At 42.9% G+C, this 18,291-nt stretch overlaps 1 protein-coding gene and 1 long non-coding RNA gene across 2 annotated transcripts in view; both read left to right on the forward strand.

Annotated features, from left to right (window-relative positions):
- The window catches only part of LOC135903907 (leucine-rich repeat-containing protein 24-like), a 1,007,861-nt gene that overhangs the window by 523,375 nt on the left and 466,195 nt on the right, over window positions 1-18,291 (forward strand). The gene's annotated exons all lie outside the window — the stretch shown is intronic.
- LOC139057827 (uncharacterized) lies at window positions 190-15,028 on the forward strand. Its single transcript, XR_011513022.1, has 4 exons — window positions 190-281; window positions 1,679-1,787; window positions 9,979-10,037; window positions 14,580-15,028. It is a non-coding gene; the product is annotated as an uncharacterized lncRNA (long non-coding RNA).

The following is an 18,291-nucleotide window of genomic DNA, read 5'->3' on the forward strand; positions in this document are numbered from 1 at the left end:
ACCGCCCACGTTTACCAGCAGTTACATAATATCACTATAGGTAACGCTGCTTGAACATTATTCATAGGCGAATCGTAGTACGCACGCACAAACGGGAGAGGTTTCAGCGGTGGCGCTGCTTACCACTCTTCATCGCTTCTACACGACGGGTTGCATTTCTCCGCCTCAACAGTACAGAGTGGACAGCGGCTGGAAATGGCGGTGTGCGGTGGTGGTATACCTGTTGCATTTGGGATTTCACTGAGAGAATAAGAAGGAATCGACGATGGAGTGCTACGCAAGTAAGTGATTTAAGTGTCCTTTTTTGTTGTTGGTGCACGTCGCGCGTGCGAAATGCACCGCGATGGCCGGTGACGGGCTCAACTGTGTTGTGTGAGCATGCCCTGTCAATGCCCTGTAACGACATTCCCGCTTGGCCATGAGGATTGATAAAGCCGCGGCATTGCGAGACTGTGATAAATGGTGTAGCGTTTGTTGTGCTGATTGCATATAGAGTACATTGAGGCGCGTAGGCAACATCAGCGACGATGTCGTCTGTAGCAGTTCGTTATCGGCTGTATGTGGCAGCTGGTTTACTGACGTTGGCATTCCAGTTTTGCAATGTGTTGTGATGTGTTCTTGGCATTCCAAAATAAAGTGAAGTTACTGTTCCCCTTATCAATCTCTCACGGTGCGGTGTAACACTATATTAGCCGTATTCGGCAACGCATTGCATCACAGCGAAATTCTATTTTTCCTTAAGCTTAGGACGCAGTGTGCTTGGCGTGCATAATCGCTGTGTTCATAAGACTGCTTCTGGAATTTAAAGTCTGCTTGTGTATGAAGACCTCATAGAGCATGTTGCATGCGATGCCCCTACATCACAATGAATGGACGGTGTAGCGTGTTTGCTGCCGTAACCTCGTGCGATCTGCAGTGTTACGTAACACTGGTGTAACACGGTGCCTTGGAACACTTTGGGATCGAGCCCGAGCAATCGTGCGCGATCGCACTTGAAAGTGTCCGCGTGATACCCATTAAGGGTCGCTGGAGAAGAAATTGATTATTTTGCTAGCTGGTAATCGGCATCAGATTATTCGCGAATTCTTGTTTTTGTTTTGTTTTTACTTCAGACAGCTACCAGGCTGACTATCAACGTTCTGACGCAATACGTCAGCATTTAACGTAATCTGGGAGTGGATTGCCACGTAAATTTTGCCTATCTGCGGCCGTTATTGTAAAGCAAGTGCATGTGATAAGTAATTTTTAAGGTAACCTTGACACAGAATAGCGGTGCCCAAAAGTGTGTAATGGACAACCAAAATTACAAATGTTCCAAACTGGTATAAAAAAATCAAAAGATGTGTCAACACTGATGTTAAAGGCTGGTTCTAATACTGACTGTCTCTAGTTGCGTAGACTAATTTTCAGCATATAGGCATCAGTACAATAATTATTCTAAAATACATGTTGTGAGTTATGTAGAGCAAAATGTCTGCTGTTTTGCCGAATAGAAGGTGCTTCATGAAGTCTTTTTTTAAATGAGTTGAACGATACAATTGAAGACACCAAACAATACCACAGCAATCGGTAATTCGGTGACAAGCTTATGTGCAAGAGTATTTGTATATGAAAATGTTTTTGCTTTACTGTGGACGACCGGTCTGAAAATACATGATAATATTTGCTTCAATTGCAGCTATTGCACCAGTGAAGGATGTCTGTGTGCCGGTTTGTGCTCAGTTTCTCAGCCAGCGGCCCTGAGAAAGTGTGCCACAGCAGTCTGTCTAGTGGTGCTCTTTGTTCTGGTAAGCTGTGCCATTCTATTGTATATCTGTCTTGCATATGCAGTCTTAATAGACAGTGACTGCAAATGTTGGTGGAATGACGAGGCCTATGCAAGTAGAGTAATTTTTGCAGATGCATTCAAGAATAATTGATGATTTGTTTTCCTGTGGCAACAAATTGGTTCAGTATGAGCACGTCGACTTGAAAGGGATATTGTTTCGTAGCTGACTTGGTTGCACATATGAGTGGTGTTTAAAAAACACTTATAGCGCCAGAGTTAAAGATTTGAGGCAACAGATAAAACATGCACCAATAAAATAACTGTTTGTCTAGTGTTGGCTTAATGAGTATGCAACAACACTGCACACTGATCGTTAGCACTGTCATGCATGGGCTCCATGGTAACTAAGATTAGCCACGAATAAGCTCACTGTGAGCTAGTGTCGAGCTAACTATAACAGGTGAGTATGCGATGATGTAATTAAGTGCAACATTGGAAGGCAATGTAACAATGTAAAATTATAGCCTGAGCTCGCAGCTGCGTTGCGTGGTCAGGCGACCAAAAGATATGAATATTTAAAAGGGAACAAACAGTGGTACTGCCAGTATGAAGTGACAGCGTTGTACACAGCAACACATTCCCTTTGTCCTGTCTGTAGCCCTGTTCGGTTCCCTTCTAAACATGCACCAAGCAGCCAATTCAGAACGTTCGGCAGGTTGATCTGAATACTTCAATATGCCAAGCAGGTTAAATGATGGCACGCTAGCATAGTGGGAGCTATTCTGAAAGTTATGTCTGCTATGAAAATGTGTCATGAAGATACTTCACTGCTAAAAATTTGGTGTACAACTGCACAAAGCAGCATCAATAGCTATGTTGCTCCCCCATGTTGTGTCAAGGGTCTGTGCATGTTTTGTAAGATAATCCTTGAGTCGTCGGCCGGTTTGTCCTACATAATTGGGGCTGCAGGACAGTGGGATATTGTAAATAGAACCAACCGTAGTACCTATGAACTCCAGCACATACTTTTTTATGTAAACTTTACGTGTTGCCCTGGTCCGGTTAACATTTTGTACGTGCCCAGATTGCTTGGCACTGAAAATAAAGAGGTAGTTTCAACTCTCTGAGCAATTTGCTTGAATTGATGGTTGCCTTTGTGTACAGATTGCATAACAGTCATAGGCCTTGGCTTTCTCGAAGTTGTCTGACCTGAGACGTCAGCTACTTTCAACTCCATTAAATGCTTCTTGGCAATGCTTGCTAAAAGGCAGTGCGAACGCACTGTTAAAAGCAAACATTGTACTTGGTTATGGAAGCTCCCCTCCACGTCGGGGTGGTACCAAGTGTTAAATGTGCTCTCTGGTGTTCCTGTATCAACAACATGCTTCAGTGTTCAGGTGCACCAACAGAAAAGTTGAAAACACCTTTGAGTGCAGGGAATAGCTCCAGCTCGATGCTCACCACAAAAAATCTTCAGGCCCAGATAGTGGAGCTTGCCTTTCAGTAGTAGTTTTGCTTACTTGAACATGTGTGGCACTTTGTAGGAGACATTAAAAAGTTGCTCAACCACTTTAATTGCGACTTTTCACTGCCGAGAACATTGTCAGCTAGTCGTAAACACTAGCTGCTGTAAGAACCAGCGTAGTAGAGGTATTCTGCTTCATTGGAAACTTCCTACCCTATATGACGTGAAGTAAGGCTACTAAATGGGTTGAGTGATTTGTTTTCTGTCTTCTCTACAGTGCTAGATGAGCTCATGGAAGGGGTAAAACTACATTTCAATAGATGAAGTGCCAACAGAGACAGCACAGTCAGAAAGAACAAAGACAGGACAAGGTGCTACTTGCAACTGTTTATTGAGGTCAAAAGCACTGAATATATAGCCATGGGGAGAGGGGGAAGAAAAAAAAAAAGAAGCACTGATTATGTGAGTGCGCATGTGCAAAAATATGGAAGGTGTATATGAAGGGAATCAGAAGATTAACCAAAATCAAAAATTTATCTAAAAACATGCGTTCGTTTCTGTAAATAGTCGGAGACGGGGTGTCGACACAGGCGTTCCCTCTTTTCTTAGTCTGGCTGGTCTCCAAAAGTTCACGTGCCAAAGTGTCATTGCTTTTAAACATGTTTGTTGTATAAGGAAGCCTTGCTTCACGTACTTGCTTATTCTTATTCTCACCTGCCTTGCAATGAAGCAGCAAGTTTGAGCCATAACCATTTTTGAGTGAAAGCTTGTGCTCCTGCAGGCGTTCATTAATACATTGGCCAGTTTGGCCAGTTTACTCCTTCCCACACTTCAGCGGTATGCAGTATACGACCCCTTCTCTGTACTTCACAAAAGGGTTTGTGTGTTTACTAGAACACTCTACTTTCTTAGTCATCATATCCAATCAGAGGGCACAAAGTAGCAAGTTTTTGGGGCTCGGAAGAAACCACAGGAATTTTGTATTTCACGATGACATGTTTAATATTATGCGCTGCTTTGTGAGAATACGGTATCACCACTGGTTTCGCTTTCTTTTCCAATGTTTGACCTTCTTCACTGCTTCAGTTTCTTTCTTTTTGCACCTTTTTCAACAACGCCTCTGAAACTTTGCTCAAAACCAAACAAGGAAAGGCAGCTTTCTTCAACTTCAAAATCTGTTCATCAAAGGTTTTGTGTGCCTTATGACAGCACAATTCTTTAAGGGTAAATTCAAGGCACATAGCGGCAATCGCACGTTTAACAGTCTTGGAGTGCATAGACTTATACTGCAACAATTAATTGCAGGGTCGGTATACCGACCTTGTGCCCGCAAGGAATTTCTGCCGTATCCAGTGGTGATACCATATTCTCACGAAGTGGCGCGTAATCTTAAACACGTCGCCGCTAAATATGAAATTCCTGTAGTTTTTGCTGTGCCCCGAAAGCTTGCTACTTCGTGCCGCCTGATTGGATCTCATGACTCTAAAAGTAGAGTGTTCTATTTAACATACAAATCCTTTTGTGAAGTGTGAAGAAGCGGTCGTATACCGTGGAAGTGTGGGAAAGAGTATATCAGACAAACTGGCTGATGTATCGGCGAACACCTGTGGGAGCACAAGCTTTCGCTGAAAAATAGTTATGGCTCAAACTTACCACTTCATTGCAAGGCCTGCAGGAATGAGAATAAGCAAGTATGTGAAGCAAGGCTTCAGGATACAACGATCGTGCTTAAAAGCAAATACACTGTGGCACGTGAACTGTTGGAGGCCAACCAGATTAAGAATAGAGGGGATGCCTGTGTCAGCATGCCTGTGTCTGAATATTTACACAAATGAATGCATGTTTTTAGATAAGTTTTAGATTTTGGCTAATCTTATGATTCCCTTCATCTTCTGTGTTCTCGCGCGTGCACCTTCACACAAGCAATGCTTCTGTTTTTTTCTTCCCCTTCTCCCCATGGCTATATATTCAGTTGCTTTTGACCTCAATAAACAGTTGCAAGTAGCACCTTGTCCTGTCTTTGTTCTTTCTTACTGTGTTGTCTCTGTTGGCGCTTCATCTTCTGAAAGCCCTTCACCAAGTGGCCCCACAACGTGTTCTACTGGAAAACTACCACTAGACAGTGATCTTCCATTTCTTGACCTCATTGTTTACTTTGGTGAGTGTCATGTGCACTGCATCTATGCCCCGTCTTTTAAGGAGGGAATTCTGCCTTTCGCATCAGCGCACTGTTCGGCTGTGAAGCTCTGTCACAGAAGCACGAAATAGCATCCTCAACAAGTCGAGGAGAACTTCTATACCTAGGTCTAACATTGGCCTACAGTGGTGTGACCACTGTTAGATCACATTCAAGAGGTCAGCCATAGTCTCAAAATCTGGGTTCAAAAAGGTGAATCATACCAGGCCTTGACGCAAAGTGTAGCAAGAGGCACATGCAGCAGTTCAACTGTGTGGTTGTTTACAACATCCCGCTGTCCTGCAGCTGCAACTAGGCAGGACAAATAGGCCTAATATTTGTTTTTGTGTGTGTGTGTGTGCGTGTATGTGTGTGCGTGCACGCGCGCGCGCAATTAACCAAAAGTCTTAGCCTGCGCTCGTGTTGTTTGGCCTTCTGTCTTTTCATGTTGTCCCCAAGTAATCAGTCGGTGTCACATTCTTATAGAATTTGCAGTCATGAGATTCATGCTTTGGAAGATGATCAGAAGCTACCAGATGGATGACATAACCCATCTACATGTGTTGGTGTAGATAAATGTGTCTGTGCAGTAGGGGTAGGGCATCATATGTGCTTGTTTAGCACTTATGTATGCACTTTTGTTTCCAGAGCTTGTGACACAGTGATTCAAACTGTCTGGGAAAACAGTGCTGCACGTTGCAAGGAAATGTTACAACACTTGTAGGTGAAGCTCGGTGTTGTGAGAGGTTATAGAAACTTGCTTTTTGCAAGTTTCTAGAGCATTCTTTAAAGATGCTTAACTCCCGCGTGCATCGTGTTCATGACTCGCTATGAAACTGTCAACAAGTATGTCCTTTATGCCATCCGTTTCTAAAGATTACATGAATATAATTAACCCTTTGAGGGTTGATCTTTTTCGCCATATTCGACCGCCCAGGGTCGATTTTTTTTATTGCAGATTCCAATTCTTAGGGACCTATTTCGAAAAAAATTTACCGTAATTTTTCTAGGGTGTCCGTAAAGCCAGAAAAAAATTATTTTGCATTGGTATACTATATGTACTCTTTATTCATGAGTAACAATAATAAAAAAGGAAATAAACCTATAAGAGTAAAAAATTTGTTACATTGTTATAGTTCAAGGCTTTGAAAATGTGCACACGAGAATACTTTGCAAGACTCAAATGTTCCTGCTCTTACACTAATACATACTATTGTGAGCAATATCTAAGGGAACACAGGAACGCGTAGAAAACACCCTCAGACCCAGCTATATTGGTGATACGCAGCGGCCACCATCAGAAACAAAGTGGAAAGGGGGATGCTGTTCTAACAACTGTTCGCACTCCCGCCATGCGTCTGCAAAGTGCGGAATTTCACATGACCAGCAGACAGTGATAACACTGTTCGATATTGCGTCACTGGTAACCTTTTGCGTCGAATCATTACAAAAGATAGCACTGTTCCGGACTTCGATATCGATTTATGGCAAATCTTCTAAACCGGGAAAAAATTGTCTTTAAGGGTGAGTTCAAAATAAGTTTATTGGCGCTTGCCGAATATTAAAGAGATATTGAAGCAAATGAGATAAGGCAATAGCGTTATCGCAGCTTATCCTCGTCCTTTGCTTTGTTCGTTGGTGGCCTAATAATGCGTCATGCCACCGTCGGCTTAACGATGGCCTCCATTTTTTGAGGCAAAGACGCGTAGACAGCCTCGATGAATGCGGTATCACGCTGAAGGCGGGCTTCCACTCATGTTCTATTGCTTCCCATAGTTAGTTGGAGTTCGCCAGTTCTAGTGAGCTCTTCGAAAGGTTCACTTTCATACGGCCCCAAACGTGCTCTATAATGTTCATGTCGGCACCCTTCGCACACCACTGAAGTTGCATTACCCCTCACTCTTCTAAAAGGCCTGCCACGTCCTTCGATGTGTGAACGGGAGACAAGTCCTGCTGGAAAAAATAACACCCATCCGGGTGCGGCCTGTTCAACACATAGGGGATCATCTGGTGCTCGAGCAGAGTGCAATACGCAGCACTGGTGAACCTCCCATCAATTCTCAACAGTGGGCCTAGGCCTGCAGGGAAATCGCCCCCCAGACGTTCACAGACACGTGTCCACTGGCGGCCACCTCCTGTATATTCTGTGGACTAAAGTGTGTGTTTGCGGTCCACCACACTCTCTTTCGTTGGTCCCAGCGGCTCGAGAACGTGAACTCATCAGAGAAAACTACATACTTCTACCTACTCTCACTCCAGCTGCGGTGTTCAGTAGCGAACCTCAGGCGAGCCGCTTTGTTGGCTGCGGTGAGCAGAGGTTTCTGCGCGGTGATGCGACTTTGCAGTCCTGCTTCTCTAAGCCTTCGTCGTACCGTGCTGTCGCTCAAGTTGTTCAAGCCAAGAGCACCTCGAACGTCTTTTGCACTTTGAAATGGCTTGTCGCTGACGGCAGCCACGATGCAAAGGTCTTAGTCGTTCGTTGTTGATCGAGGTCGTGTGCGGTGTGGTGCATCGTTTATGCGTCCTTCGTCTCGGTAAGCCTGGATAATCCGGTTGACCATTTTCAATGGGCGGCTTGTCACGAGAGCAATATTGCACTGCGTATAACCTCTTTTAGACATTTCTATTATATCTTCCTGTCTTTAAGAGGCACTTGAGGCTACAAATTCAGAGTTGACTGCTCTGCGTGGGCCACTGCAGTGTGCGACGTGAATTTTTTCTGAACAAACTTCGTGCAACAGTCGCACGAGAGACAGTTTGTCAATGTTCTCTTTTTAAAAATTTTTCTTTATTCTATTCCTCTGTCGTCATTGGTTCGAGCGTCGCCGCTGTTCGAGGTGCCCCTGACAACGGAGTGCGTCAATTCAAATAAAGAATTGATTTGAAATACAGGGCAAACTTTTTCTCGGGGTACTATCAAGCGGTTGCACGAACAAAAAAAAAAGAGAATGAAAGAAAAGAAAGTGAATCGAAGTCACTGGCGACGATCACCGATCGGCTGTCGGACGATCCATGACGTAAGCTGCTCCTTTGTAGAAATGCCAGCATGGTGGGAGTGCCAACAGTTAGTGGAAGAGCGCTCTCCTTTCCCCCTTCATTGTTCACAGCGCCATCTGTGTATCGCTCCGAGTCTGTTTCAAGGCTGTTTGCCATGCGTTCCTGTGTTCCCTTTCATATTGCTTATGATAGTACATCCATAGCATAATCGAACTGTGTAGGTGCACGCACTCAAGAAAACTGTGCGGTTGTGTGCCCATCAAAAAAGCAAAACGTGTGACAAACTTCCACTAATCTTCATCTTATCGCCAACCAGATGCAATTAGTTTTCGCGAGTCTCAAAAAAAAAAAGAAAAGGAGCAACAGAAGCGCATGCACGGCAGCATCCTTCCTATGCGCACCCCTGCGAGCACTAAATGAGCGAGAAACAATCAGTAGCCTTTTGAGCGATTAGTAACGAGATAGCCATCAGTTTTGCAAGCGCAAGAAGCCGAAACGGCCTGCGAAAACAAAACCCAAACCGCCACCCGCCCGCGCGCACGCCAATGCGCTAGCGGTCGTACATAGATGCGCAGGAGCAAACTAGCGCTAAAACAAACCATGCAACGAAAACTGAGAGAGCGAGGCGTGCAAAATAAATTCCCTGTATTTCCACATAATGGCAGCACATGACAGAAAAGACAAGGTTAGGAAATTGTCGCGCTTTTTAAACCTACAGACAGCGCCGTAAATATACGGCATCGACCATTTTTGTACTTCGCAATGCGGTATATTTACGTCATTGACCCTCGAAGGGTTAAGGAGTCATGCTCCTTGAAACAATTTCCCATAACATTGCAAAATACCACCTGAGGGTCTCGCATCTCTTACATCTGCTGTTTTGCACATCATAATTTAATAAAACTGCATTTAGTAGCTGCACAGCACAGGCCCCATTTTGTTTTATCACACTTCTTGGTCTTTTCTCCCCCTGCCCCAGGTCTTATTTCACCAGCTGCTATCTGCAGGCCGTCATAAAATTGCTTCAACATTGTTGACAGATTCCAATATTTTTTTCGAACCATTCTCTCATGTGATCTAAAGAAAATTAACTTGATTAGCCTGACATGAAGATGAGTTTGAAATAATTTATTTATTGTACTTGCTTGGTAGCACTGAACTCTTTCTTTAATCAATATAATACTTACAATTCACCTTTGTATTGCTGGGTACCGGTAGAGATATGGTTAGTTATTCACCAGAAAGGATCCCGAATTTTCCACTTTCTTAGTGTAGGTTAGACACTCGCTGCACTTCACAAAGAGCAACTTGTGGTTGCTAGGAAATAAAAGTTTACTGAGAATTTTCATGCATCTAATTTGATTCTGTGTACTAGCATGTTTGTATTAGCATGTATTTCATGGAGTTGAGGCTCCATAAAAGTACATTCTGTCATTCAATGTCTGTGACATGGTTAAGCAGGTTGACCATATCTAATTAGAACTTCCTTTGTTCTGGGGCACTTGTTTTCAACTTAAATTATGTGGTTTGGTGCTGTCAGTGTAAGCCTAATGTCGTTTTTTGTTCTCCCAGGAAGGGCGCAAGCATTGCAAGGAGCCATTTGACCTGCCGCCACACTAATATTGTATTTGGTAAGGTCTATTACAGTTCTTATTTCGTGTAGTATGTGCTATAATTGTGTACAATGTGTTCAAAACTTCAGTAGGTGGGCTGTTCGACAACAGGTGTTTACAAATTAATAATTATAAAAGATGTTCAAGGTCATTAGTGATCCAATTGCTGCTCACTGCTGAATTTTTTTCCAAATTAAACGATGAGCCATCCAGCAAGTGTGGCTCTCCTGGCTAATTATACAAACTTTCAAATACGGTTAATTTTTTATCACAAGTGTGTGTACAGCAGTCGGGGACAACTGTTCGCAGCGACAATTTCTTAATATTTACTTACATGCAAAAGTGAGTCAAAGGTCAGGTGTACTTATGAAGTTTTGTGAAACAAGTTCATCATCATATTGCTTACTTCATTGAAAAGTTTGTCGCGGAATTCTCACTTCTATGAACAGATCAACAGTTGTCGAACGATGGTCGTCTCTATAGCCAATGTTTGGGCAAGAGGCTTGTCTTCAGAGCACTAACAAGAGACTTCTTTGCCATGCAGCTTGAGCTGATCAGTATGAAGAGATTACATAGGATAGGAACACAAAGCATTAGTGGGCCTCTTCGATTATCAGTCCTTGACAGTCCTGGACTGCTTAGCACTGCTGTCCCGCATTCGATTTTCTCAATCAGCTTAGGAAGCCCCATCCACCAGTCTGAGGGCAGCCAGTATCACATTCGTTTTACCAGAAGTCACAGACTCTGCGGACTCTCAGAGCTGTCAGCAGATATTTGTTCAGACATATGCAAGTAGCTACCAGACGGCGGCTGTCTTATAAAGATGCATGCGGGCTTGACGCCATGTTTTAAAAGAGGCTGTGTGTTTATGTGTACTTTGCGCGTTCCAGACAGAAAATATCATGCACTCAGCTATCGCTTCCGTTAAATCGATGCTTTGTGTGCCATAATGCGAGGTTTTCATGAGTGGTCTAATTGCTGCAACCTTAGTCCTTGTGTTTTTTTAAGGCAAAGCACAGTGATCAGGTGCAAATGCTTGCTTTTCTTGATGTGTTTCGTGAAATCTGTCATGCTCATTGCTATATGCATAGTAAACAGGTAGATTTCGCTGTTCAGATGAGTGAAACTGGTGGACGAGGAAACATATCATATTGCATGTAGATATTTAATGCTTGTAGCTGGCGTGGCATACAGGGTGTTTCACGTAACTTGAGCCAAACATTTAAAATATGCAAATGCCACGTAAATGGACAGAACCAAGGTAATGTTGTTTGCCCTCGCTTCTAGATACTCATTTTTTTTTATTTTGCCAGATTAAATCATTAGTATTCTGTAATTAATCAACTTCTCAAATATTATGATTAATACATGCTACATAAAAGTGTTTTTCCTAGCGTGAAAGAAGCCTGCAAATACACACTAAATTGTTGCGTGACTGTCCATTCGCAGCACTTTGCGTGTATTCGCAAGCTTCTTTCTCGAAAAAACACTTCTACGCAGCATGTCTCGAACAACAGAAAGCTGTATGGGGAGCTTTTCATGTTGCTCTACAATTTTCTCATGGACACTTCTAATCTAATTATAATATTCGAAAAGTTGATTAATTAACGAAGATAAAATATTAATTGTGGTGGAATGAAAAATATCTAAGTATCTCCAAGTGACAGCAAACTGTTACCTTGGTTCTGTCGAGCTACGTCACATTTGCATATTTTTATTGTTTGGCTCAAGTTACATGGGACAACCTGTATAATCAGAGCTTCACCGATTGCTGTTGACATGTGTGCCGATTCCTTCTGTTACCCAAATTCGAAATTTTGCTTTTGGATGTGCAGGATTAGTAGACAGTGTAGATGCGCTCTGTCCTAGACACACGTCAGGCCTTTAGTAGACGGTTTCACGAGCTTTGAGGATATCGGCCTGTGCTTTGTGGGTGAACAGTGATGTGGCACAACCGTGTTTTTGCTTATTTTTGTGTGGCAATGACGCTTAAATTTTACAGGAAATGAATGAGCTGGCTTAAATACAGCGGTTAAGGGGCCCGAAGAGCGAGAGCACGATGTAAACTGAGCTTTGTTAACATGTTCAATGTGCTCAGGCTGCGATTCCATTATGCAAGCTTTATGGTTGTGTTGGCGACATGCCCTCTGAGACTGCACCATTTTGATGACCACGCTACTGAATTTGCTGGGTAGGGCGCTATCTACAAGAAGCTAAAAGCACGAGGTCACGGGATTGAATCCCGTCCACGGTGGCCGCATATCAATGGGGGCAAAATATGAAAACACCCATGTACTTGGATCTAGGTGCATGTTAACGAACCCCAGGTGGTCGAAATTTCCGGAGTCCTCTACTACAGCTTGCCTCGTAATCAGAAAGGGGATTTGGCACGTAAAACCCCCTAATTTAAGTAGCTAATAGCAGACAACAGCAGCCAGGAGAGCGACTTCCAATCACGGTGCTTTCAAACAAAACCTTGGACAGTCCCAGGCAGCGGGATCACATGACTGTGATGTGTCCTTCTGTCAATGCAAGCCAGACCAGAAGCCGCAGGTGGTTTGCGGAGAGTCTGGGACTGCATAATTGAAGGGGCACAGTGCTATCACATACATTATGTCCACTGCGGGACGAACGCCTTTCCTAGTAATCTGTAAATATATATGGCTTGCGCCAACTGACTCCATCCTATGCTTGCATATTTACAAATTTCGTCATGGTGCCTAGTTCTTTACCGTCCTCATCAGCGCGTTTTTAAAAATTTATCATGCATATCATTTTTTGTCGTTCTGTTGCTTGTTGAGCAAGCCTTCATTCTCAAGCTCCATTTTTATCATGTCAGGTTTCAGTCTCTTAGGTTAGTTTTAGGACAATGCAATGATGGTACCTTTATGTGACTTAAGTCTTCTAAACAATTTATAGTCTTTAAATTTTCTTCTACTGATCCAGGACTCCTGTGACTAATTGTGACTAATTGCCTTAAGTAACATACTTCATTGCCTTCTTGCCCTAGAAAATATAACTGGTGCCTTCTTGCAGGCCTTTAAAGTGGCAACATGTGTACTGCAGACAGTAGTGCATGTTCAGATGAATTCAACTGGACATGCCTGGCGATCACTTTTAATTTTGATTTAAAAATTTATTTTCAGTAACGTGGAAAGTTGGGCTAGTTGGTGAGTGATCATAGTACCTTGCTGGTGAAGCAGCGCACAGACACGGACACAGTGAAGACAAACAGGAATAGACGACACAAAATAGTTGCGAGTGCAGCGAGTGTCGTCTATTCCTGTTTGTCTTCACTGTGTCCGTGTCTGTGCGCTGCTTCACCAGCAAGGTACTATAAAAATTTATTTTGCTGCCCGAGCCTGGCGACAATGAAATTAACCTTAGTTTTCCAAGAAAAAAAAAGGTGTCTCTGCAAAAAACAATATGGAATTACCAGTTTAGTTAAGTTAGAAGCATTTTCCCTGGATTTTACCGAATCTGCATTTTGGATAGATCCGAAGGAAATAGTGTTGTCGCTGCGGCTTTAAAAATATTTTGTACCAGACTGCAGGCCAATAGCATTAATTCCAACTAATTACCACAGAGTATCTCCACTACGGTATAAAGAAGAAAAATTTTGGAGAGAAACATTGCATAAATTGACTAAAGTTTTTTTTCTTTGCATTTACTAACAGCACGGAATTTGGCCATCCTGTTGCCATGAGTCGTAGAAATTTGAGCAAATAGCTCTGGCCTCATTGGCTCTCAAAATCCACGGAAGTGCTCGTGTTTAGGCATGTTAATGAATTACTCTACTTCAAAATTTTTTAGGAGAGGCTTGATTCATTTAGGAAATTTCCCAAATTAAGCACATTCACATGAAGCAATGCAATCTGGAAAAATATGTTGCATTATTTGTTTCGTTATGGGATTGCAAGTCAAGAAACGGACAGAATAAACAGTACTGCCTGCCAGAGCCATGTATGGGGTCCAGGCATAATTGCAGGCTTCTTTAAAAAAGGGCAAATTTTTCGGTGAACACAGTGCAATATTATAACTTTTTATGAAGATGGGAAGGGTATGTTGATGCATTCACGACCGTAACTTTCAATTTTCACTGCTTGAGTAAAAAGACTATTACACATTGATACTTCTTCCGTGACACAAACCATATCCGAAAGGGGCTGACAGCTGTTGTGACACAGTTGTGGTGCAAGCATGGTTTTTTGTATTGTTGCTATTGTTGCTATTCTACCAGCCTGTCAGCTGGACAATATCTTTGGCTTGCGTGTTCTGGGTCGGAAGTAAACAACATGCAGGGTTTGCGCTTGTTTCAAGAGTACTTCATTGTTTTGGGAAACAGTAAAATCTGCAAGGTTGTTTAATGGAGCAATGGAGCAGTGAAAGTTGAAAGCTATGGTCTGCAGTATGTGGCCATGGCAGCTCTACCTTTCTTTTGACAAGAGCACTTGTAGTGACAGTTGTGAATACGAAATCATTGTTTATCTGAGTAACAGTAGTGATGATGATGGTAAATAATTGAACAGCCTTAATTGATTGGTGTTTCTTACTTTTCAGGCAAAGCCGAAGGCCTCTGCAAGCAGCCAGTCATTCCAAGTCTCAACCAATCCTTCCTCTAGTCAGCCAATTTCTAGTGTCTATGCGGAAAGGACTTGCGCAAAACTGGGCACGGGACACTAAAAAGGCGACAAGGACAGGCGTAAACTTCCAACCGGTGTTCATTACAAAAAGGTGTGTATATGTACTCTTGCACACTTGATCATAATCTGTTACAATCGTGCAAGTCAACGTGGTCATCACAAATAAACAAGCGCACCAAGGCCTAAGGTGGCTTCCCGCATACAGACCCCAGATATTCAGATTCTTTAACAGTCAGTGCTTAGGGATGGCTTGTTAATGCTGTTGCATTCTGCAATAGCCGCTGCCTCAATGATGAGTCTAGTGTTTTCTTTCACACTGCTTGCTATTATTTCTGTTTTTTCAAACAGTCGATGACATTTGCATTGGGAGCAGTGGACTCCCAAGGAAACCTCCTTTCTCGTTTTGTACTTTCCGATTATGTTCCTGTAGTCTCAAGTTTAGGGAACTTCCCATTTGTCCCACGTAACGCTGCCTGCAGGAAGGAGGTATGCTATACACTATTCCTCTTGAGCATTTGATGAAACCCTTTCTGTGCACAATGTTGCATGATTTTGATTGTCTGCTGACAGGGCTGGTTTTGGGGCATAACTTGGATAGCTTGCGGGGCGCGGAAGAAATGACCAAGACTGCAGTCCTTTGGCCTATTTTCTTTAGTTACACCTATGTGATACTGTTCGCAGGAATCTAGCAGTCATCCCATACATTACGCTATCTTGCATAAACTAAAGAAAATAGGCCAAAGGGTGGGAGTTTCGGTCGTTTTTCCCGCACCCATCAAGTTATCTCAGTTATGTGCCAAAACCAGCCCTGTCAGCAGACAATCAATTTCATGCAACATTGCTCACAGAAAAGGTTTCGTCGAAATGCTCAGAGGGAGTAGTGAATAGCACACCTCTTTTCTGTGGGCAGCGTTACGTGGGACAAACGGGAAGGTGCCTAAGTATGAGACTACAGGAGCATATTACAAAAGTACAAAAGGGAGAGAGGGTTTCCTTGGAATCCACAACTCCCAATGCAAATGTCATGCACTCTGATAAAACAAATAATAGCAAGCAACGCACAAGAAAGCACTAGGCCCATCATTGAGGGGGCAGATGTCGCATAAGGCAACTGCGTTGGCAAACTATCCCTAGCGTTGACATTAAAGAATTTGCATACCTGGGGTCTGTATGTGGGAGGCCGCCTTAGGCCTTGGGGCGGCCTTAGTGCGCTCTTGTAACTGATTATGATCAAGTGCACAAGAGTATATATACATGCCTTTTCGTAATAAACACCAATTGGAAGTTCGCACCTGTTCTTGTCACCTTTTTAGTGTCCTGCGTTCACTCTTGCGATGGTCACTTCAGCATGGAATACCAACTAGCCCGGTCTCATACACTGCTTTTTTCAGTAAAGCAAAATAAACACAGGTTTTTTCAGATTCAAGCGGCTTGTTGTTTCTCGAACACAAATTTGTATGTATGCTGTGTACATGTTGGGTGTAGAACCCAAGTGCAACATGACAACACTGACACGAAGAATAAGCGGTGTAGAAAACAATGACACTAGGAGGAAACATGCAAACACAGCACGTTCTGTCTGGTGTATTTCCTGTGTGCTATGATTTCTGCCCCATTTCCAGCTATATCTTAAATGATGTTGCAAGTTATCCACGTTGTAATGTACGACTTGGGTGGTTCATTGCCCAAAATAACTTATTCCAATGAACGAAACAATTTGGCTCAAGAACACGAGCATTCAAGTCCCCACTTCTTCATTACCGAAGTACGGTCATGCACTATAATCACAAGTACGGGGCTCAATTTACAGCATTTCCGTTTTACGGAACTCACCGTTTTTCTTATTTGCAAAATACGGTCGATTCTGTTATCACAACTACGGAGCTCACCGTTTTCCATTTAACGGAAATAATTTTACGGCCTGTCCGTTCTACGGAAACACCGTTTTCCATTTAACGGAAATAATTTTACGGTCTGTCCGTTTTACGGAAACACCGTTTTCCATTTAACGGAAATAATTTTTACGGCCTGTCCGTTTTACGGAAACACCGTTTTTCATTTGACGGAAAAGTGTCCGGCAACGTTTTACCTACAACTTTGACCGTAAACTGAAGAAATTTTTTTTACAGTGTATAGCGTCCAGCTGCCGTCACGTAGGAAGCGCACGCGCGGCGCGGCAGTGTAATCTCCCGACTGATGCCACGCGCGAGGAGGCGCCACAAAAAAAAAAAAAAACGTGTTAATGGTGAACAAGCAGTGGTCGTCAAAACGAAAGTGAGAAAAACAGAGACAGCGAACTCAATGCAAAAGAAAATGGAAACAAATAAGACTGTAGATATTTACAAGAATGGTAATAAAGAAATTAGAAGGGAAAATCTGTACGATAACGCAAAGTGCAGTGCCTTGCTTTTTGAGGCTCGAGCTGGTTGCATGAGGACAAAAACATACCGAAGCAAATACTAGCGACAAGATTAGGCATGTGTGGGCTGCAGCAAAAGATCCTGAGACCTGAGTACATCCTAATGAAATGCGACGGGATTCACCCAGTGAGGCAACGCACACCTTGCAGAAGCGCTTGGATTTAAAGTGGACGGAAGCACCAAACACTCAGCAGTCGAGACAAGCAAGAGAAGCTTAAAGTATTGGTGAAAAAAACGCAGGGGAGAGATTGATACGACCGGATCTCTTACAGTCATAGCTAGCGGTACAGGGCAGGTAGAGAAGTTTTGAGGAAGAGAAACGAAATTAAAGAGATCTATATAAGAGTGCCAGAATGGGAAACATGTATAGCATACCTGATTAACTCGAGCAGGTTGGGTGACCATTTGCCACCGCTTCGTTTCAAAAGGGATGCCAATAAATCATCATCGTCATCAGTGCTAATACGTATGCTATTGGTTTATACATGCCGTATGCGCAAGGTAGAAGCTATACTATACAATCACGAAAGTTGCTCACAACGGGTCTTTCATTCTTGACTAAATTATTCCTCAATATCTTGAAAATTACAGCCCGTAAACAAATGTCGCAAAACATAATATTCGCAGCGTATGGCTTCTATCCTAAATCTTTTCAGTCTGAATTATTAAAAGCGCGAAGCAATAACGGTGCTCACACCTAAAAGCGATGTAAATTTACCGACGCAGCACTTTACGGGCAGCGTGTTTGGAACGTGTGCGATGCTATTGCAGGTCCTACACGGCGTGTTAAAGCTATTAAAGGGGCCATAAATCTTGGCCCAGCCATGTATGTTACAGCCGCGTTAGTCGGACCTACCTGTAGTTAGAGTAACATCTGAGGAGTTCACACGCAACGCCAAACCTTGCTATCGCCGTCGGTGCTTCGCCCTTCAGGCGAATTCTCTCTCTCTCTCTTTCTTTCTTTCTTTCTCTCTTTCTTTCTTTCTTTCTTTCTGTCTTTCTTTCTTTCTTTCTTACGCATTCGTCGAATGATTCGAGATGTGCTGATAGATATGCACTGTTCATATAGTAATTTATCATACTTTTTCTCAACAGCCCCTGCAGCAGAGGTTCAATATGGGAAATATACAGTGTATTTCGTTTTTACTTCGAACAGGTCAAAAAAAAAAAGAAAAGGCTACAGACTTTATTATAAGTACGCCACTACAG

Source organism: Dermacentor albipictus, chromosome 3 (assembly GCF_038994185.2).
Source record: "Dermacentor albipictus isolate Rhodes 1998 colony chromosome 3, USDA_Dalb.pri_finalv2, whole genome shotgun sequence".
In the NCBI taxonomy this organism is placed as follows: Eukaryota; Metazoa; Arthropoda; class Arachnida; order Ixodida; family Ixodidae; genus Dermacentor; species Dermacentor albipictus.